Source organism: Ischnura elegans, chromosome 5 (assembly GCF_921293095.1).
Source record: "Ischnura elegans chromosome 5, ioIscEleg1.1, whole genome shotgun sequence".
Classification (NCBI taxonomy): Eukaryota; Metazoa; Arthropoda; class Insecta; order Odonata; family Coenagrionidae; genus Ischnura; species Ischnura elegans.
In genome coordinates, this window is record NC_060250.1 from 15241788 (window position 1) to 15264648 (window position 22861).

The 22861-nt window shown below is 38.2% G+C and overlaps 1 long non-coding RNA gene across 1 annotated transcript in view; it reads right to left on the bottom strand.

Moving 5' to 3' along the window:
- Window positions 1-22861, bottom strand: part of LOC124158519 — a 581141-nt gene that overhangs the window by 112591 nt on the left and 445689 nt on the right. The window lies entirely within an intron of this gene.

The window sequence follows — 22861 nt, forward strand, 5'->3', positions numbered from 1 at the left end:
AGAGTAAATGGGAGTTTTACATCGTCTGAGATTACCAATGCATGCATGAGGCACATAGCTCAGGGAAACATTTCTTAATAATCACCTATTAAAACTTCCTAAGGTCGGAAAGTTTCCTTCGTTTAATAGGGTATTAATAATAATCCTTATTAAAGCCAAGCGCTACCTGCTAGCAGGATAATCTCAGCATATTAGCAGCCTGCATCGTAGCGGCGTTCATAGCCCACCAAAGTGGCCTCACGCAGCAGCAGCCAGACGTCACACGGGCTTTTCCCAGCATTAATACTTAACCGTGAACCGCGATTGAAAATTTTCACTTTTCATTTAATCGTGAAAAATAGATATCGTCATTTATAAGTCTAAAAGCGGGATATATGTACTCCAGGAGTAATAATCTTTCTATTTAGGCAATAAAAAAATAATAGGAAACCCTGCTTGGACGGCAGAGAAAATGACGATAATGGAAGCAGGCGATGAAATCAGAAACTGGAGACGAAGGACAATTTAAGCGATTAATGGCGGTGTCTGGAGGAGGCTACCGACGGCTTATGTCACTTTCGCCACGAAAAAGGGGTTGGGAACGAAGTATGGAATGAAACCTTACATCTACGTTTTTCTGCTCTCTCGGTAGGTTAGTGCGAAAAACAAATTATTTAAACTTTACAACCTGTTACAATGGTGGTAACATAAATGCATAAAAATTACCAAGCCCAAAATATAAAATTCCAACCACAAAAAGCTACAATTTGTTCAGCCTCGTTATTAAAATCCGATCCGATATCCGATTATTAATTGGGAAGGCCTCCAATACGTCCACGGGTAAAGTATTCCAGTTTTATACCCCCCGATGCATGGAGGAAGAAATTGTTTTGCGTATTGGATATCTGCCTCGGAGGCTCTTCCTTAAAATTATGATCCTTGTCAACTTTTATTGTCAACCTTCCTTTTCAACCTTGGTGGTCCTCTTAATCAGTTTGATAAGTCCCTCCACGAAAGATCACCAACGTATGCCTTATAGATACCTACCCTTAATTCGTGCTTCTCTTCTCCTTTGACTCTAATAATCTCCAGCCCAAAAATTTCTGTCAATCAATGCCATTGGCGTCACTCGCTAGGACGACACATTGTATACAATATTTTTTTCCATCGCTCTAACCTTGTATGGATTTACTATGGGAATTATTAATCGTAAGCAAGTTTGCCTTTGAAGAAAAGTTTCTCGGGTTTTCCACCGGTTGATGTCGTCCATGTCTCCCGACGTTTCGAGCAGCGACTTGCTGTTCATCCGCAGGGGACTTCCGAATGATCTTACGAATCTTCATTCGGAAGATCCCCTGAGGATGATCAGCAAGTCGCGGATCGAAACGTCGGGAGACATGGACGACATCAACCGGTGGAAAACCCGAGAAACTTTTCTGCACCTGATACGCCGGGAAAACCTAAGATCATACAAGTTTGCCTTTGTATGAATTTGCACGTATTTTATGCGTGATATTTATATGACCGCGCAGTGTGCATATGGGGACAGCCTTACATGCTGCATGGGATAAGCCGCCCCTTGCCAAACATACATAGAGGTGATGAAAAATTTCTTGGGTGGGAATCCCGAGAAATTTTTCATCAATCTATACGCCCAGAAAACCTAAAATTTTACATACATAGAGGTGGCTCGCAGGGTATTATGTATAGATGTAACTGATTAAAGAAATTGTGAAAAACTAATTGTTTTGCAGAGACGATTTCAAGATGACATTACTTAACGATTTACGAATGATAGAGACAAAAATTACTTGGGTGAGGCAAAAGTTAAAAATGAGGAAATAGCGGTACTATCACAACTTCTCCAACCTTTCCTTCCTACAAATCTTTTCCATGAAGTTGGGAAATTACACGTCAAATTAGACGGTAGGTTATCTTTGGACGAAGTCAAAAGCTTTGGAACCAATGAGGGTAGACGGGGCGAGCAAAGCTGCCGAATCATTAGGCATAGGCAAACATCGAGGGTTCTAAGAGGAGAGCTTTTAGAGGATCCGCCAATATCTTATTCAAATACGCCATTCCAAGAGGTCAGGCCAAATGGCTTAGTGGGCCGAAGAAACTTCGCTTTAGACCTCTCTGATGTGGAATTGAGCCGAAAATTGAGGATAGCGAGAGTCATTTGACCTTCTAAAGAGATAAATAATATTAGAGCATAGAAATAGTATTTTTATAAAAAACACGTTTTCTTAAAACCAAGAAAATTACTGCCAATGGCCGCTCAAATTATTGAAAATATCAAATATGATTGATGAGTATGTAAAATAAATTATAGAAGAACATTTCAGACATCAAAAACGAAAAACGTGGTGCCCTTGTAAGATTACATTCACTTTCGCTGGGAGACAAAACTGATACATGCGCACCATTAATTTCATTTTTGATGCCTGAAATGTTCTTATAAAACTTATTTTACTTTCCGTAGGCAGTTATTTCCTTGTTTTTAACAAAACGCGGTTTTATAAAAACGTTACTTTTATTCTTTAATATTATTCTAGACTTTTTATTTTTTAAGAGAGGGATTTTGCAACCGATTTAAATTTTAAGAACAACCAATAAGTGGGTGTCTAAGATAAGAACCAATAAGATGACAGCGATAACGATTATTATAATTTCAAACTCCACGTTTTCTAATATACTTAAAGTATACGGCCAGAGCCTACTTGGTTGGCAAGGAAGGTGATTTTCACGTGATACAAGCACTTTAAATCAAGTAAGATCATTATTATTGCCATAATTGCTGTATTTACTTCCGTTCACTTTTTTTATTTAGTAAAAGAACATTTGTTTCCATTTACCTTTAAAAATAGATAGATTTCTTTCAACATTTATCTGAGCGTAAAATTAGAAGTATCTTTCATAATTTCTATTATTTTCAATCGACGAAGAGCTAATGCAAAAGTTTCATCAAGAGCTATCAAGAGTTTCTTACGGGATATTCCGTTAAAACAATAATCATCCGTAATAATTAAGATAAAATTAATTAAAGCACATCGGCCTGAGAAAGCTAATCTGATAAAATGTTCTAATTAAACTGTTCAACTTGCCAACCTGCCTTGTCCTGATGTCCTGAAATTGATGTCTTAACACAAATAACGAATTATGCTATTCCTCACTTTCCCTTCACTGTATTTTTTGTACTTCAACAATTTCACCTATCTATCTTTGCACTCATTTAACTCCTGTTATTTTAAATCGACAAGGTATCTCAAGAACTAATGCAAACAGTTTCATCAAGAGCCGTCATGAGTTTCGCAATGGATTCTAATTAAACTGTTCATCTTGCAAACCTACCTTGTCAGATGTCCTGAAATCGATGTCTTAAAACACTGTATTATAAGAGAGTTCCTCACTTCCTCTTTTCTTTAAAATATTTTCATACCTAAATTCTATTTGTTAACTTCTCCCTTCAATTTGAAATGGTCTTGTAGCAAAATTTTGTTTATTGAATTGTTGATTGGAACATAAAAACGGCAGACGTTATGTGCGAAGTCGAAAATTTCCCGTGGTTATGTACAAGTTTCAATTAACTAAATATTACGATCTTTCGCTACCGCCTTGACTCTAATGCGTACTTTTCCAACAACAATCCTATGCCTATCTCAGTTTCATTCTCAGTTGGTTGGCCCACTATCTCCAAAATTATCTTCAAAGAATAGCTCAAAAAAGTCGAGTTCATTCTCATCAACCCCTTGCCAGCAGCTCTCTTTATCGTGATACGGCAATAAAGAACTCATCCACCACTCCAAAGGAAAATGGTACCGCATTTGATTTCACGTTCAATGTTTATTTTTAGGAACTTATTTTAAATGAAAAGCCACATCCAATCATGTAAAATCTACCAAATTTGAATTAATAAAATGTATCAGCATAAAATGTATAAATGCTATTACAACGAAATAAAATTTTCAAGACAAATTGACTAGGGGATGCCACCAAAAATTTATATTAAAAAAAAGAAAAGGAACGTTCACTTAGAAAAATGGTCTTCCGAATTATAATATATTGAAAAGATTTTTCCTTATAATTTCGAAGCTCAAATTCCTTGCTGATACATTTTATTAATTCAAATTTGGTAGATTTTACATGATTGGATGTGGCTTTTCATTTAAAATAAGTTCCTAAAAATAAACATTGAACGTGAAATCAAATCTTTATACCAATGAATCGTGCTTCGTGCTGATTTCATAAAATCATAACCATTTAGTAGGAAAAATAAAGATTTGGAGTAAGCGACGGGTACAACGCTTAATAACTAAGAGTCATGCTATTGAAGATCAAAACTCTGAAAAAACCACGATGAAGGGAATATCGCTGCCTGCCCTGCACTAATATTTCGACACGTGAAAAGCAAGGATGCAGGTCGGGGATTAACCTGAAAATCAGCCAATGACCTGGCAAGGAGGAAATACGAACTGCGCGACCCATATCATGCTTTCCGCGTAAGGGATTCTCCGCATTAAGGGAGAGAGAGGCAGAATCGGCAATCATCGAAATGGACTCACTCAGCGCAGTGATTCAAACGTCGAGCGCGCGTTCTGCTCTCCGCAACGGACGCAAACACAAAAGGACGCCCACTCGTCAGACAATGCCAACACCGCGTCAACGTCAGGGGGGGAAAAAAAAACAGAACAGCAAAGGGAGGAATGAACACGATCCTATCGAATGCGATCTGTTGCACACACAATATTCACACCAACTTTCCGTTTCGATTTCCCTAACTTATACCTTTTTTTCCAGTCCATTTTTTTTATTATTTCCCTGACTTGAGATAAATTACAAAGCAGTCGTATGAAGGGACTAGGAAATTTAAATGCAGCAATATTTACTGTGCAATGAAATTTAGTCAAAGGGCGTTCATGAATAGGAAAAGGGCTTCCGAGAGGATCGCTAATCCCTTTCAGCTCAGAAAAATGTCTCCTTGCGGTTTTGAAGAACTTTAGGTGTTTCACTCCTACGGTCCTCTTAAACAATTCTTTTAAATATTTCGGTGATGCGTTCATCAATCAGTTTTCGCACAGAGCGGCAATGTTGTCAAACGCTAATGTGATCTATTTCCTACCAGCATAAAAAAGGATAACCTCTTAAAGGAAAGCATAGTTTTGGTGTAGGAAAGTTAAATATAATTTTTTAAATATCCTATTTTTGTTGCTTTTTACACTTGCATCTTATTTACAGACAATAGGCGTCTATATAGCAATTCCCGTCAGCACCCGTCTATTTCAGCAAGTGGTATCATTTACAACGGCTTCAACAATGAACTAATGAATCGATTAGGTCGAAAAAACCTTAAGCACCACATTTGCGACAATTTGAACAGAAAATAGAGGGCACTTTTTCATCAAAAGCCCAATCATTTGCTTTGCGCGGAAGGGTTAATAAGAGTTTCTTTTTTTTTTTTTGAAAGGCTAAAAAAGTCTCTGATCTGGAGCACAGCGCTTTACGGTGCGGAAACATCAGGGGAGGGGAACCAGGAATTATGACGGGATTTTAAAAATATAGCAGTAAATACAAATAAGGATACACAAAAAATTAGCTTCGCAGCTTCTAAGGTAGCTTCACGGTTTCATAGAGAAAATTACCACGGACTGAACGCCATCCATCATCCTCCTGCAGAACTAAAACAGCAAACTGCCTCGAATACGATAGAGAAACTAAGTTGAGCAATTTTCTCACTGCATCGATTTCTTTTGCTGAGTTAACTTTTTAATTCCATATTACATCCAAATTAATTGTCATTCTTCCGAAGCGGTAAAATCCAGGAATGTCTCTTTACTACCCTTTTATTTAAAAAATTTACACAACGATCCTCGACTTAGCTCTTTCCAATGTAAAGTGCCTCCTTAGCTAACGCAATACCGTTCTTTATATCCTCAATACTGTCTACTTTTCCCTCCGATGTGCTGCCCAAATTGTTGAACCGCTCAACTTGCTCCAGTTTGTGCCCATCTATTTTTATGATAGGCCTCTTACTTCTTGGCTGCGACACCTCGTACGACCTTTCATACAAATTATCAATTTTCCCCGATTCATAAGTGCATTGCGGACAACAGGGGGGATGGAGGTGAGAGGAAATCGGGGAGGAATGACAAACTTCCACATTTGTCCGTTCCATGTTCCCTGTCGCTCTCCAATGCACTCAAAAAATCACCCCTGACTCGCTGCGTCCTCCCACACACAGAAGTTCTCGACCTCATTCTTCTCCATCTGCTCTCCATATTCACATCCAACCCACTCACCAGGAGCATCGCCGCCGACTCGCAATTTTAATCCACAGATGGCGCGCGGGTGGCCGCCCCTACAGGGGTTCAGCAAATGTATTCAGCGTTTGAGAAGGGGAAAGTTTTTGTGAAGGGGACAAAAGGGAGAGAACGAACAAAAATATCAGAAAAATTCGGGGGCGAATTTAGGATGGAAAAATAAAACCACCAACAAATGTCAAGGCTCGGAAGATGAAACCGTGAGATTAATCCAAAGGAACAGCGATATAAAATACCAGAGTTTTAATACCTCAAGAGCACTCAGGGTTTGGCTACGTAAGGTGAAGGTAGGGCTCACCCCGGACTGTGCCACAGGCGTGTAAGTGGAACACATTCAGGGTAGTTGGACCAATTCCTTTCCGTGGTCCACTTTGCATTTCTTCTTTAAAGTTTCACTCGGCATGTGATCCCGGCATCACTCGATTGGCAAACAAGCGCCCTCTAAACACTAGGCTACAACGCTCCCCAACTCAATCATTTCTTTCTCAACTCAACTCAAAAATTTCTTTTAGCCTCGTATGTGCCATACGAGACTAAAAGAAATTTTTAATTCATGTAAAAAGCTAATTTATTTCAAATTTTTGCATTCAAATTTGAAATTTTAAAATCAAAAAAAGTTAAAATTGTAATCAGGGAACAATAAAATCGGGACTGTATAAAAAAAATGCCATTGACCTGTTATCCATGATTACACAGGTATTGATTCAAAATCTGGGATCCTTAAAAGAACGATGAATAGCATATCGATGGCTAAGTTCCAACAACACGCACCTGAAATTCGGCCAGTTTGAGACGGGTATCTTGAATTAAGTGTAATAACATTAAAAATAAATAAAATACAAGCAAAGAACAACTCTTTATTTGCAAATGAATGCTTCTTTTTCAGTTTTATGAACTTTTGGTTTTTAATTTTAGTGTACAAGGAAAAGAAATTAATCGTTTCTTTTGCTCTCCTGAAAAGTTTCTATTTTTTAGATGCGTGTAGTTAGAACTTATCCATCGATATGTACTTCATGTGCTGAGTAAATTCGACGCACATCTTGAATGATATGTGGTTCGATGCGGTGGAAGTAATTAACATTCCATAAATAAGACATTGCATTATTTTTCCTGGATTTATTTTCGCACGAAATGATTCGTGGTTACAGCAGTACTTGGAGTGCATCGTGTGCAGCCAGTTCCTTACTTAATGAAGTATACCCCACTGCTGAAGCCGCGACGATCAAAACGACATTGAAGATGCACGTGGTGCCCTCACCCCTGGAACTTTTCTGGCCCCATCCTCCCCCGAGACCCTAAAAACGATCCTCCCTCCAACAGCCCTCATTATTCCCAACACCCAAACGCCGTCCTTCCTCTATACTCCTCCTTTAGCGGTAAGGCATATTCACGGAAGAACTCCGCTGTAACGCTTTGTGCGAAAATAAATTCAGTGGATATATATGCGATATTTTATCGAACTGAAGTCCGAAGCAGATTTTACAGTATTAATGATACAGGTACGAACGGTTCCACAAAAATGTGAGAAAAGACGAGAGATCAATGAAAGAAATTCACTGCAGTGTGGAGAGACTTGCTACATCCCCAATTGCCTTCTCGAAATATTGATAGCTCGAATGATGATACATGTTTAATAGTTCGCCATCAACAGGAAAATGCCATCAAAACTGTAAACATGCTTTCTTCAACCTTTTTTTAATTTAATATGATATTTTTATGAATTCCGAATTTTACTTCTGCCGGATAACAACTTGAACTTGTTTACTACTAAAATGTGAAACACATTAGCGGTTGTCCTACGTTGATTGTTGTAAACCCTCCGATGTAAAGGCCAAATAGCGCTATTTTCAGGGTGATGGAAACAAATAAATAAAATTTATTTTTCCTTAAGCCTCGTATTGTACGCGGAGTATGATTGGTGGGAGCTCACACCACCCGCATAAATATGGACGTGCAATAAAATATTTCTCCATATCCATGAAATGCACGCATAGCATATTCCAAACTCGCTGAGATGTCATTAAGGGTAGATTTGACTATGACAAACACGATGATTAGGGAATGCAGCGGAAAGATGTAAGACGACGCGGGTTACGATTTTGGAAATTTATGTAGCCACGGATGTCATAAGGATATGGAAAATTTTATTTTAAAATGAGGCAAAACGATTTACAGAAGGCATTCTATAAATTTATGAAGTTTAATTTTGACCGACGTATTATTATTTTAAATTAATTAGCTAATTCTATTTTAAGGAGTTCCCTAATTGATGAATATCATAAATAACCTCATTTGTAGTACTTGCCCAGTTTAAATTACTACTCACAAATACCCGGCCTATAACACTAGCTCTGATCCTCACTAATATCGAGGTACCACTTCAACTGGTGGATTTGATTTAAAACTACGCAGGTTGCTTTTGCAGTCTATTTGGAGCTACGGATGTCATATACTACATATGGAAATTTTGACATAAAAAAGGAAAGGAGTATGAATATCATCGTGTTTCTGAAAATCTAAATTACTCCTCACGTTGAAATAAAGAGTAGGAATGGCCATACCTGTCTGTTTTAGCGAGAAAATGTGACCGTTCTCGATGAAAGAACTTCCAGGGAAAAGGCAAAAATATCATATCGCAGTGTAGGGTGAAATATGCGTTCCAAGAATTGGGAGAATGTCATCACCGATAGGAATTCTAGAAAAATTGAGCAAATACAACGGTCTCGCCCATTCGAGCTATCCAGAACTATATGGAGGATCAATTTTAACCAGGAGAAGCAAAACATAAGCCGATGCGGAAATGAATACGAGGACGAATTTCAGACATAGGAAGCACAATTTCTCCACCATCGAGTACGTCTACTCCATGCCATGATTTAACTACAAAAACAAAAGCTTTATACAGTAGTATTTGACACATTCCCGTCACCACTCGAGATGTTCTGAAAAAACCAACCCAATATGATGACACCCTAATGAAGCAAACACCAGAATTGAAAATTCTCAATAAATTCGCAAAAGTAATAAGAAATTAAATCAAATTCCACATTTTCCACGCCATCGAAAAATAACGTAAATCAACCTATAAACGGATAATTTCGCTCATAGAAAGAATGGCAGAATATTTGATCATTGAATAAAAAAATACATAAGAATGGTATTAAATTTTCTAATACTATTATGAAAAATGACCAAAATAAAAAAGGCGTTGTAAAAGAAACTAGCTGGGTAGAAAAAAAATATTCTAACCATGATGTACGAGAAATAAACGAATCGTCGAGAAACAATGATTTTCCTAGTTATTTTTCGAAAGTCAAGTCGCACCAAACGCAAACGCTCTTAGAAATATCAAAACCCAATCCTCCAAACGTCAAGATGCAGTTTCTCTCAGAAAGCAAGTGACCCTGTCCTCGGCAAACTCAGAAAAGACTTTTGAGGAAGAAAAAAGTTGGTTTCCTCTTGAAAATGATAAATATAGAAAATCTCTTCCCAAGGGCAAAAGAAACAAAACATACATACCTATTTATACAAGCAAAAAATTGGAGCGTGAAAAGGAGTTTGTCCTTCATTGGAAAGCAAAATAAAATATCCATCGCACAAAAGAAAGCCACAAAAACGAGATAGCTGAGATGTTCAACTATTCGAGTGTTTCAATTTAAATACATTTGAAACCTAGATCGAGAAAAAATATTATTTCAACGTTACAACAGATACGAAAAGACTCCCTGATTGCGAATTGGGTTAGATGCAATGATAACGACCCACTACAAACAATCGACACGTATTCGAAACCAGGACGGAACAAGATGCTCAGAAAGCGGCACGGTTTTTTTAATTCGGCCATCTACTATTCAAATTTGAGAATAAGAATAAATGGCATGGTAGTGAGAGAATCACATCTAAATAAGTGAAGTCTCTCGTACAGCCTACTCTTCCTTATTAGGAGCGCATATCCAAAGAAAGAGAGAGCATGACAGAAAAAATGCAAATTCCTCCAATCAGGTACGTATTAAGAACAAAGATGAAAAAGGACCTATCCCGTACTAGCCTTTTCTGAATTATTTAAATTGGAGCGCTTTACGCAACAGTACTTCCAAGCAGCAAACAAGGAAATAAAGCAGGAAACGTGTTCCTGCCGCGAATAAAAATGTGCAACGGGACAGATAGAAAGGACCAAAATACTCAAATGAAAGTTGTAGAGTCGAATCTCATAACACCATTTCTGATGATAAATTTTCAGACAGAAGGAATTGATCGATAAGAAAGTGTACAGTTGGTATACTAGAGCTCCGCCCACCTTAAATTAGAAATAGTTCAAGAATATCACGCTACCTTAAGGCGTTTTCACACTACTCTAAACTAAAATGTCTTGAATAAGGAACGTGGAACAAGTTATTTTGAACGCTGAAGTATTATACAAAACCATTCAAGACGGTCTTTCAATAAAGATCGCTCAACATGTCTTAAAACGAGTTGAAAGTCCTTTCACACGGTTGTAAAACGCTTTAATTGACTTGATTAACGATAGCAAACATGATTAACAAAAGCATAACTTAAAGCGAGACCAAGAGAGAATTATAAACATAATTTTTCATACGGGCAACAAATTTGTACTAGCTTCTTGAAGTACTAAGCTTCTATTCTGCTTCATGTGGTAGTTCACTTAAATATAAAAGCCTTTTCCCCTTGTAAAATTTCATGAGGGCGGCCATGATGATGATAAGTCCCATCTCCAAGAGAGCGCTGGAAAGTCTAGAAAACCTTCACCTGTTGGTCAGAACGCTTCAAAGCCATTCGAGATTCAATAGAAATTAGAAACTAACGAAACTGCTGAAGATTATCTCGATAGCTCTCAGCGCATGTCTACAAAGGGTATCAATGTGTACATAGAGAATTTGTTAAGCTAAAAATATCTACACACAAAAGTTATGACAAAACAGGAGAAATAAAACTAACATAAGAGAATAAACTGTGTCAACTGACTGATCCCTACGAATTACAACAAAGAAAATAGAAAATACATAGCCGTATCCTATGACAGAAATATGATGCGACAGTAATCGATAAATACTAAAATACAATACTCACAACTTGGAAAATCAATCTGGGTTTCGAAGGCTTTAGTCACCAAAAAAACTCACCTGAAAAGAGAAAAAATGTCATCATTAGCCAAGAGCCAAATAATATATATCGAATACCTAAAGAGAATGTCGGCAGTATAACAAACGAATATAAATCGAAATAATGAATTACGTCAAATAATACCTTTAAGTTACCAACGAGATCAACGCATTTAGTGCGAAGGCATATGATGAGGACAAGCTCATCTACACTAATTTCAAAACCGACTGCAGGTGTGAAACTATTCATACCTCTCCCATTATCGCAACGGAACATATTTCATGAAAAAATTGGATATTCAGACTGATAAGTGGGGTTGCAAGGTATTTAATGGAATTTCGATTAATCTTATACTTTTGGCTAACATTTAATACACTTGAGGATTTACAATTAGCCATCAATCCACATCGGAAGTTTAAAAATACAGCTCTCTAAATAATTATTTTTTTCTATGAAAGAACTGGTGCTTTCCAGGCGAATACACTGAATATGGTTCTCTCTGGTTTCCCACCGTGTGAGGCTGTACTCTTTCTCCGTATCGAGGGCCGACAAGTTCCTCTTCACCAGGGAATGACGCTGGTGCCATGGAGCTATCCTATATTTACACTGGTATTGCAGTTGTGGTCTCTTACCAACGGTTGGCGTAAATTCTCGTCCTCCGGGGAATTAATGTTTTAACGATGGCACCGAGAGTGGCTCAGCCTGTACCCGGTGTCTATGTTGAAATGCCGGTTTTCCAGTTAGATTTCAATTGCCTCATTAGATTCTCTGTCCCAGTATTTGGATGCTCGGTAGAGTAAGCCGTTTTTGTGTCGTTCCTAACCCGAATCTTCTCTCGCTTTCCTTCCGACGCGTCCACGTTTCCGCAACGTAAAACGCTATAGGTAATCCAGATCAAACTCTTCTCTATCCTTTTCTTTAAACCCTAACATAAAGATACTGTAATATCCTCCCTACTCTTCATGATCGTCTGCTTTACTGACGCAATTCTCTCCCTTGTGGATGGCCAAACAAAATAATAAAAAGACGAACTTCGTCCGATCAATCTTAAGGATTGTTGGTCAGTGATGATGACCATACAAATATGAATCACTCACAAGAACCCCCAGGACAACCACCGCAGTAGCTCCGAGGCAGAGGGTTTGAGGATATCGGTAATAAAAAGAGGGCCGAGTGTCAAAAGATATACGCAGTCAATGATTACGGAGAGGGTAAGGCGAGGAGAAAGGTAAGGGGAGGAGAAGAAAGTGAGTGCTTGGGGCCACTACAGTGACTGATCGCACTTTGTCTCCTTTCCCTCTCCAGCAAGTTCTTTAAAGACACCATCGCATCCCCACTCCACGACTGAAACGAACCCTCAAAACGTTCCATCCGTGTCCCCCCCCCCTCTTCCCTCTCACCCCCAACAACGCCCCCCCCCCCCCCAATTCCAGGGGTCGAAAGTTTTCCCACCGTCGGGGAAGGAATCGAGTCACGGGAAAGAAGAGAGCTGAGGAGACTTGAATTCTTTTGAGAGAGAGAGAGAGAGAAAGAGAGGGATGAGCAAAAAAAGAAGATTACTCAGCAAAGCGCAACACACTTTTTCTCTCTTTAAAAGAAGAAAAAGAAATAAAAGGTGAAGGAGAGGATGAGGAAGTCGTGGATGGAATGAATAATGCACGCGGTGTTAAGGGCCAGTGGGGATGTTGAAAAAAAAAGAAGAAGATGGAAACCATGGAAACGCAAGGGAAGGGAAGATTAAAAAAGCGCGGCTCGAAAAAAATGAAAATGGGATTTAATGACTAGATTAATTAGTTTCAATACAAAAATAACAATAATTGAATAAACTAGAGGGAATATTAATCCGTTATTCAATACGCAATAGAACAAGATGGAGAATTCACTATCATTTTTAACGACTAGCCGCTTCATATAATAGCGAATAATGGAGTCTATGCGCCCCTGTGCGTATCGGCCAACAATATGATGCAACAGTTAACTGAAGATTAAGATAAAAATTACAGTGAAGTTGAATAAATAAGGATATACCGCAATCTATTCAGCTCATAATCGTTTAGGAAATTTGTACCAAACATCTCTTAATGCTAGAATCATTAGAACAGAAAACAGGTTGATATCGTTAAGACAATCAAGAAAGGTAACGAAGAGGCAGCAAGAGACTTAAATTCCCATGACTTAAAGAGTAATTAAACATACGGCGAGAGACACGGAAAAGATTATGGAAAACCATATGATAAGAAAGAGGAAAGCATGAATTATCAACAAAATGGCCAATTACACAGGACGACTTAGCTTAATGCAACTTAATGCGTTTAAAATTGGCAAAATTAACATTTACTCGGCGTTTACAGTTTGTAAAGTCAACATTTACTTGGCGTGAGCAGTAGGCAAAATTAAGCAAAGGCTATTGATACGTCGGTTATTTGATTTCGCTGAAGATAACGCAGTGGACTTTTTTCTTTGAAAACAAAATATCAAATGGGCTTGAATACAAAATCAGCGGCCTATGAGAGGAAAATTCATATACAGATGCTTTGGAAAATTAAATAATAGCTAAACCAGCTAAAACTAACCGACCGAATAAAAACATCTATTGAATATCGTCCATAAAACTGCAGAGCGAGTCCATAGCGGGAGAATTATACATACACTTAATCTATTCCAAATTTAGGTAATACCTGCTCAATTAATAATGGAACAATTACAATAATATGTCGCTAAATAACTGAAGCAGACCAGAAAATCTTTCCGATGGTCTCGAAGTCAATCAAAACTTAAGGCGAGATCCCATAAAAACAAAGGAGAATTTTCGAGGCAATAATAATATATGGAAACAAGTTGACTCTGATGAGATGGAAATAAGAAGAAAAACAGACTTGTCAACGGAGCAATGACCTACGAATTCCGACACCCGACATTCAAATGCGACGAATATTCCCACAAAATGAAGAGAAATTGCTTCAACTTCCGTAGACGACCACCAGATGGGAGGGGACGAAGATTATTCAGACAACACTCCGACTGCGACTTCGGAAACGAAACGGAAACAAACCATGCCAAGAAAACCTAAGGAAAGAGAAAGAATGAATAAGTTGAGCTGTTACCCCTTCAAGACTAGACGCAAATAGAAACAAGGGACTAATAGCTAACCCTAAAAGAGACTAATTACTCATCCCAAAATACCCGGTAGCTAATTTATCCACAGCAAGGGATTTGAGCTAAGGCAGCGGGAGGCATGTAAAAGATAAACAAGAATTCCAGATAAGACAAAAGACGGATAAGGAAGATTTCGCGCAACCAAGCGCTGAAGTAACGCGATGGCTTCATGAAAAGGCACCAAGAAAATTTACCCCTCGCAAGCAACATGACGACGGTTAACCCGGAAGCTAATTTATCGACTGCTAGGGATTTGAGGTACGGCAAGGGAAGGTATGCAGAGAGAAACAAAATTCTATACTGCAGTATTGTACACAATTTGGAATCCTTGCGTTCAAAACGCTCATCTTTGATTTTAAAAATAAAGGTACACGTAAAATGTCCCTCTGTGCGCCAGTGGCGCAGCGAGGGGGGGGTTTTGGGGGTTAAAGCCCCCCCCCCAGAGCTCAGATAAATGCTTAAGTTTAATCCATTTTAATTAATTGGATTGATATCATTAATAGAATAACGTAAGGATTATTAAAATATCCCTCAGAGAACCGTAAAACTCACCATTTTGAACAGTTTACCTTAAAATTCCGCAATTTATTAATCTCGCACCTACCGCTTATCCTGGTGGGTATTCCAAACCCCCACACGCCTCGGTATTAGCTACACCTGAACCCCTCATCCTTAATTCCTGGCTGCGCCCCTGCTGTGAGCAACGGAATTCGTCAGGAAAATTTCATTTCAATCATTTTTCCATTTGATTCCTTTTGAACTTCTTTCATACATTAACAGTTTTGCTCCAGTTCAGTTTTAGTCAAATGAAGGATATGTGTAGATCCCAAAATATAAATACCAATACAGTAGAATGCCTGATTTTTAGCTAAAAACCATCGTATATACATATCTTTTATTTGTCTATTGTTGGAACCATGTGATTTAAATAAAAATTTGCAAAACTTTGGCCACTAAAAACCTAATCTTTATTTGGCTAATATTCTAGATTAACAACATCGTGGATAAAATCTCAACTCACTCAGTTCTCCCGTCCGGTGATTGGCTCACACATGTGAGGAGGACGTCCTTTAAATCCTTTAATCACTCCAATGACAAATAATGAGCCATGAAAAGTAGTGAAATAAATCTGTTTACTTGTGAGGAAATGGGTCAAAATTCCAAAATGAAATGAGTTTCACATCTTGTGATGCTTGGTTTGTTCGAATGCTTCACCAAGATATGAACCCAAGACCTTTGAATAAAAGACAAACACTCAAACTATCCCCTCCTCAGTCTATTGATCAGTCCATAGTGAGTTTAGTTTAAAAGCGTCGTATACAAATATCTTTTATTTATTTTTAGATCCATGTGATTTAAATAAAAATTTGCAAAACTTTGGCAACTAAAAACATAATGTTTATGTGACTAATTTTCTAGAGTGACAACATTGCGGAATACATAGAACATCGATCAGGATAGAATGTTATCTGGAGGAAGCGACAAACAGATCGAGTTACACGAGCAAAGTGAAAACAGAAGGATGGGTAAAGTGGAGAAAAATCGGCGTCAGTCATACCCTGTTCTCATTGTCAGTGATTTCGATAAAAATTTAAGGAGCTTTAATTATCAATTATCATTAATTTATACGAGAAGTGTAATTTCATCAATTAAAAATATCAGGAATACAAAACATAATTAATTTGCAGGCATGAGTATTCAACAGAAGTTTAACGATCTCCTTGATACGTTTTTAACCCCTCAGTGTTTACAACCTCATTGGAAAGAGTATTCCAAAGGTTCGTCGCTACAATGGGGAAAGATTCCTGAAAAGATAAGCCTAAATCAAGCCCGGTATCACGGCGTCACATTCAGAGATTCGACCCTAAGGTTGGTTCACACAGTTGAGGGTAAAGTTCACTCCGGACTAAACCAAAGTCGAATGAGCTTCACACGTCCAGGGTAGATTTTCCAGTTCCTTTGGCACTTTGAGGAAATTTTGAATGATGTGAGCGAAGACTTCACTCGGGAATTGAAGCCAGGACCCTAGGGTCGCTAGCCAGACACTCGACTTACTGAGACGGGACCGAGGCGGAATAAGAAATGCGTGGCGTGCCGGCGACTCGGATTTCTCCGGAAGAAGAGAAGGAGCTAATGTCGATGCAAATGAGGGAGGGGGGTTGAAGGGTGGGGATGGGGGGCACAAGGACAACACTGAAACACGAGAGAGGAGACAGACGAGTCCATTGTACTACGAAGGGAGGGGAGGGAGGTATGATAACGAGAGCGAGAAATAGACAAAGCGGGGCGAAACTAAAGAAAAAGTTGAAACGAAGTAAATGCCACATTAAATACAATTTAAAAAATAATGAAAAATGCATTGAATTAAATAGTACTTGATGGAAAAGTTTCATCACATCGACCTCAGCGCTTTTAAATTTTGATGACTTTATAAGAAGAGTTATAAACAGGTGTTATTCATGAAGTAAAATCTGATGCTTTCCCGGCGAATACATTCGGAAAAGGCTATTCGGGCTTCCAGCCGGGTGGTCTCCCTCCATTCTGCCGACGTTTCGGAACATGAGTCGGGTTACATCCTCAGGGCTAACGTGACTCGACTCGTGTTCCGAAACGTCGGGAGAATGGAGGGAGACCACCCGGCTGGAAGCCCGAATAGCCCTTTATTTAGCTTTTTTCGAAGATGTTATCCATATTTTCATAATTCGAATAAACGTCACAATGACAGACTTTCCGCGCCATACTTGCAGAAAATTGCAATTTTAACCAACGTTTTTTTTACAGGTTTGTACGGAAATAATTCCCTAACAAAATTGACTAATGCTAGAATTCATACGTCAATATGACGAAAAAGTTATTCGTTACACCATTACGGCCATGATAAATAAAATACTTGGGACTATTGCGACCGGACTACTTATTTAGTTATTAGGAACTGGATGTTGGAATTGTGAGAAATAGACAGAAAAAGTGTTACCCTAAAATTATCAGCATTTATTGATCTATATTCATTTTGGCATTCGGTTATATCCGGATTACGTGAGGTCGTGATGCTAATGGTTATTCAGGCGATAGCACAGCTACTAGTGGGGCCTGCCAAGGCTGAACTGCCAGAGTAAGTGCGCCCCACCGAACAGGGCAAAGTTAGCTCATAGACGAAGAGGAACACTCTTCTCTGAGGGGAGTAAACCTCGAGTACAAATACTGGGCCTCCAAGATGGGGTTAGGCGAGGTACTAACAATCCTACTCTGTGAAAATAATCCCGCAAGGAAACTAAATTCAACCGATGCGTGAGAGATAAAGAGTAAGTTCAATATAATAAAATAAAACGTGATTGTACTTTACCACAATTATTTTAATGCGTGCGAGGAACTTCGGTTCACATTGCCACCTTCAGTCCTGTAACTGATGATGACTCTGTGAGCCGAAACGTGTCATACGCATTGAAATAATAGCGTAAAATTGCAATTACGTTTAATGAAATACCTCAAAAAAACATCAAAATTGTCTAGGATAGATTAAAATATATCTACAATATAATAGCATGGCAAACGTACAAGTAAGAATAAATACGAATATTAGCAGCATGGACTGCCGCAACTATATTGAAACCAGACAATGTGAAGTAAATAGGAAATAAAGCTCCTTTATGAAATGCTAAAGCCATACAGGAAGAGAAAGGGGCCACCGTAATATAAATTATTTCAGCCATGAAAGATCTGAAGTACACTCGACTCGGGAATGAACAAACTATTCTTCCTCCAAACTCATTCGCGAGATGAGAACTTTTTAAATGGAATAGCGAAGAGAATGAAGATTAAACGAAGAACGATAAAGATTAAGGCCAGAAAACTGACGTTTCCAAGTCTGCAAGACATGGGAGGGGAAGAAGAATAACGGGGAAGGGGCGCGGAATGGAAAGAAAACATGAGTGGCAAAGAAGTAAAGCAAGACAAATGACTGGATGTCAAGAGAGGCATTTTCTTAAGACCCAAAACAAGACAAGCGAAACGAACAACATCTCCCTCTACACGCTGCTGCGTTCTTCGCATACCTTTTGCAGACGTTTAACGTGGGAGGGAATCAGCTTTTCCAAGAGCTTAGACCAATCATGGCAGGGACGAGACAACTGTGTTTCTCCTTTTAGAATTGCGAGAGTCAGAGAGAGAAATAAGGATTAAGCAAATTAGGCTTTCCTCGACGATTAACTCAATTCCTCGGTAAAAGTACAAACCAGAGATCTTCAACGAGTTCAGTCTATTACACGAACACAAGCGTAATTTTTCTTTTTCAGGTCACGCGATGCATAAGAACCTAACCCCCTGGAAAACGACTGGAAAATGGCTTCTCACTTTTATTTTATAGAAAACAAGTTAAAAATGTATCTATCTTTTCGGAATTAACTATCAATAGATCCGTATCTATTAAAAAAAACTTTTCTTTAGTTGTTGGAAATACAGAATAGAGAAAAGATAAATTAAAAACGCGGTGGATCAGTCAATATCGGTAAAACTAACAAATATAATCGTTATTACATAAGTTGTGGCTAAGAATACGTGATTTAAACATGAAGATCACGAAGGATGACATAAATACTTTCAGAAATAAGGAAAAAACTCAACGGATAATACCAGCCCCGAGTCCAATTGAAGCAGAGTCAGGCTCCAAATTACTTTTACAAAATACAATTAAACGATCTTCAGGCTTAAACCTCATACACCTCTTAGATGTTAATACATTCGAAGAAACAGTAGTACAATGCTTCTTTTGATATGATTGAAAATTATTCATTTGAATGGTTTTATAACACAAAACATCAGATGCAGGAAAACTCTCCAATCCACCAATATTCATAGTAACATTATTGGGTATCCTTGCGAAGCAAATAGTGAGCCAATATGATGCTTGTGCATTGTGATCATTACCAACAGCAAAGGTATACTTAAATCCAAAGAGCTTTAATACGTTAAAATAAATACCTGAAGTTAATGGCCGATCGGAGAACAATACTTAATGCTGAAGTAATAAGGCGGTAAAGAGTCGTCGATCAAATTTCACAATTTGCTGTGGAACATGATAACTATGAATATTGAACCCTAATTTGAAATCTACCCTCCAGTTCAAGCTTCTAATGGAGCAAGGGAGCATGAAACGGAGCTTCTATGGTCGAGGAAATAAAATGAGGCCAATCACAGCTCCAGTTCCATCACCGTGGACATCAAACGGCATTCGCCTTTCCACGTATTGCAACAAGGGCATCGAAACGCGCATCTGACAACGCCACTGAAATTTCGAGAGCCTGCAACTCTCGAAATAGCCGTTTTTAATTTACGAAATAATGGCTGAATCGCAAATCATAGTGTGTAGAGAACATTTTTTTCCATTATATCAAACCATTCAACTGATAAATTGCTGCTTCGGATAATTTAAATCTTCCATATTGTAATGAAAAACTCCAGAGGAATTGTAGTGAAATGAAAGAAACCACAACAAAGAGTTCAGACGATCTGCCCCTTCGTGCTGTAATTTTTCTTAGGTTAAGACGAAATAAAAAGCTGGAGCACGGGGAAATATGATTTGAACAAACTATTAGATTTTGAGTGGCTGGTGCTTAGGAAAATGTATGGTGTGGTTGAGGACGAATGAAAACGACACTACCAAGAATTACGACATATAATCTTTAAGGAGACAATACGATGGCGGGTATTTGAAAAGCAGGAGTAGATAGGATATGACATGTGGAACGGATGAATGACAAAAGATATCCTGCTGCGTATCACATATATCAGCGTAATATGGAGTGGTGGTTAGTGCTCCAAACATCAGAGATATTCAACAGAAAAGTGCCATATGTTCGTGCTACTGAAGAGCTGATAGTGTACACTGACGCGACTCCCACACAGGGAGGAGTGGTTATCCCAATATGGGAGTTATCTTTGAGTTTTGCAATCCCAGACAATTTCAGCATAAATGCTGCAGAAGTATATGCAGCCCTAGAAGGTCTTGAGCGAACTTTTGATTTGTTAAGTGCATTAGTTAAATTGTTTAATGTTTGTTTAACCATTTATGTAGACTCTTAAGTGGCCCTCACTCAAGAAAGGCCAAGGCATTGTATTTCGTTCACAACCTGTGTTAATTAAGATGTACATGGAAATACTTATTAAATTTGAACAGTCACACACCGTGACCTGGGCCGCCAACCTGACTGACGCTGATGTCCAAAATGAACAAGTGATAAATGGTTCCGAAGAAGATCAAGAGGAAGACCGAAGAGAAGGTGGATGGATATTTAAGAAAAATATTGAAGTAGTTGGCTAATTAAGGAAGGCAGTGAGTCAATGATTGGGCTAAAGTAATATAGCTTATATCGTAGATAATTTAATTAAATAGTAGATAATTCAGTTTAGCCTTAAAGGCTAAGCTAAATTAGTTTAGCCTATTGTTTAATTTTAAATTGTTTTATTAAGTGTAGCCTATGAGGCCTGTTAGACTAAACTAAATTACTTAAGTCTATTATTTAAAGTTTAATTGTTTCATTTTGTTAAGCCTATGAGGCCTTTTATGCTAAACTACATTACTTTTTCTATTAGGATATGTGAAAACGCCATAAAAATCCGAATAGCAATGGAAGTTGGAAAGAGCAAACTTCAAACCTAAACAAAACTATTTTCCAGCACTGGAATGATTACCAAATAAATCGAAAAACCTCTTTCGGTTATATTTATTTTTACAAATATTGAAACACGGATTCCCTGTCCCTTATCACTTAACATAAGATTCTATAAATGGGTATCATAGGTGTTTAGAACAAGCATTTCCAACTGAATGAAATCTAGATTCAATTAAATCAAAGATTCGAGCAAGATGGAGTGGAATTTTTCCATATTGAAATAAATACCAAATTTACAGTATTAAAAGAACTTATAACGGCCAGTATTATAAGTTTCAATATTACTATATCATCTTTAAGGTACAAAAAGTACTCTGAAATTGATGAAGTAACGATTAAACGTATTTCAATGAATATATGAATTCTGATTTTTTTTAAAACGACTATTGACGCAAGGAATTCTCGCGCACTCTATGCACTAGCATTACTGAGGCAATCCGTCTAGACACCGTTGCATGGAACGCGGCGAACGAACGCTGAATACCAAAAAGAAGACAGCATGTGCAATGAAATCTAGAACCTGAAATTTATGGAGAATCTTGCATTGCTGCTAGTGCGAGGGAGTGCTACTAGGAAATGCTAATACTTCGTATTTCTTCAATCTCTTTGCGGAGCCAAAGAGATAAAGAAAAGCTCCGAAAGATTTATTTTTTTCTCCTTTCCTTGCTGCTCCGGGCAGGAAGAAATACGTCGATCCGAAAGTTTTCCAAACGCTCCGTTCGCTCGTTTTGCATCCGAGAATTTTTCTCAATCCGATCCACTTCCTTATTTTTTTCCCTACCTTAAAAACTCGCCATATATGGTACTGCAACTTCCGCGTTGGTCCAGTTCTGATGTTTTCACAGGAGCGCCTTTATCAAGAATATAAAATCCATAAATAGTCTCTCGCGGCGAGGAATAGGAATTAAGAAGGATTATTTCTTGACAGCCGGGAACTAGAAACCTTTAGGAGTTTCAGTGACGAATGAATTACGTTATGGTGGATAACATTTCTACAGAGCATTGATTCCCAAAACTGGGTTCCAAAGTTTCCCACGTAAAGGGAGGGTAATCATTTGACGCTTCATTTACGAGCATTATGCGCAGAAGGTTTTTGAGGAGAAAACCGAAACTTTGATTTCCAAAATGACCCATGCCCACTTGGTAGGAAGTTTAAATGAATAATCTTAGGAGTTACCACAGTTGTTGATCGAATTTTATCTATGAATGGATATCACTTTGAGTAACATAAGGGCATCGAATATACCACCTGGAAAACCCTTTCTTAAATCCTGTTACTACGGAGTTTTTAGCCCTGCCATTTGGAAGTTTCTACTCATAATTTGCAAGTAAGTATGGTTCGTGTATCTATGACTCGTTTTTCTTGCGCACTTGTAGCCGTGAATTTAAAAAATATCCTGACGCGAAATACTCACGCGAAAAATTGAGGTAATGGCTGTTGATTAAAGATGTACAGAGAAAGAGGTCTGCCTAATTTACGAAAGGACTTTCCAGATAGTATATTCAATGTCCTTATTCGCAAGACCAAATAATTGGAAGCATATAAGGGCATGAGCATTAGAGGAAAACTACCGACAGTTGCATTAAGCCTGAATCAAACGATCATTTTTTCCCTTTTGA